The sequence below is a fragment of the Crocodylus porosus genome, unplaced genomic scaffold (genome assembly GCF_001723895.1).
Source record: "Crocodylus porosus isolate Cpor-Errol unplaced genomic scaffold, CroPor_comp1, whole genome shotgun sequence".
In the NCBI taxonomy this organism is placed as follows: Eukaryota; Metazoa; Chordata; order Crocodylia; family Crocodylidae; genus Crocodylus; species Crocodylus porosus.
Window position 1 is genome coordinate 975,404 of NW_017728931.1, and position 1,295 is coordinate 976,698.

The 1,295-nt window shown below is 44.9% G+C and overlaps 1 long non-coding RNA gene across 1 annotated transcript in view; it reads right to left on the reverse strand.

Annotated features, from left to right (window-relative positions):
- LOC109316162 overlaps window positions 1-1,295 on the reverse strand; it is a 19,984-nt gene that overhangs the window by 613 nt on the left and 18,076 nt on the right. The gene's annotated exons all lie outside the window — the stretch shown is intronic.

Genomic DNA, 1,295 nt, shown 5'->3' on the forward strand with positions numbered 1-1,295 from the left:
CCCCCAAACATGCATAGCTTGCTACTGTGTGTGTGCATGTGTATGTGTATGAGGGGACCGGCCCCAAGGTTTATGATTTGACTTCATTACAGTGTTTCAATCCGCCTAATAAACCAGAATTTCAAGGATCCTGAGTTGGACATTTGTAGCCAACAAGGGAGCAGGTTTCCTCCCCTCCCCCAGGAATATATCCAGCTCAGGTTACAACTCAGGGTTACCTAAAGAGATGGGGCAGAAGAGTCTGCCCTTTGCAGTGATCGTGTTAACCAAATTGTCATATAGCAGAGTTTTTGGGGAGAAACACAGGTGGCATTCTGTCACACAGCATAACACAATTAAACTGCAAATGAATCCCCAATGACCAATTTTCACCATGTATACAAGGACACAGGGATTCTTATTTGAAATATCTGAGTTTATCTTCAAATCATGTACAGGTGTTTACACATATAACTCTGCTACTATTGCATGGCACCCCACAGCACTTTTAAAAGGATCCTGGTTGAGAATCACTGATACTATCACATATAATCATCCACATGCACCAGGCTAAACAACCAGGAATAGAATTTCTCTGGACATGTACATGAAAAAATGCCCTGCAAACAACCAAAAAAATGGCCACTTTGACACCCAGAAAAAAACAGAATGTCACTGGTAGGGCTCCACCCAAAGAGGGACTTAGGCACTGAACTGCCAGCCTGTGGACTTCATGAGACACCTGCCCATCTCACATTTAGCTAGAGTTCCCACCAATCTGGGACTTTTGCTTCAGTTTTCTCCAGTGGCTGTGATGCTGAGACTGTCCAGGACATATGTTCATCCTAAGACTAGATGAAAGTACTGTAAAGTAGATACATAACTGGTTGGATCATTGTGCTCAGTGCGTAGTCATCAATGGCTAAATGTCTAGTTGGAAGGAGGTAACAAGTGGGGCTTCCCAGGGGTCTCTCCTAGGTTTGGTATTGTTTAGTATCTTCATTAATGATTTGGATAATGGGTAGAGGTACACCAATACATCAGTCCAATATCGGATCAGTACTGATATGAAAAAAACTGTCTACATCAGATATCAGCCCTATGGGGCCGATAATTTGGCCAATCAATGCCCATGCTGTGTTGTGGAGAGCTGCCTCCATAGAATCATAGAATCAATGAATGGGAAGGGACCTAGACAGATCATCTAGTCCGACCCCCTGCCATGGGCAGGAAGGAGCACTGGGGGTGGCAGGGGTCATAAGACCCCCGCCAGGTGCCTATCCAGGCTCCTCTTGAAGATCTCCAGGGAAGGTGAG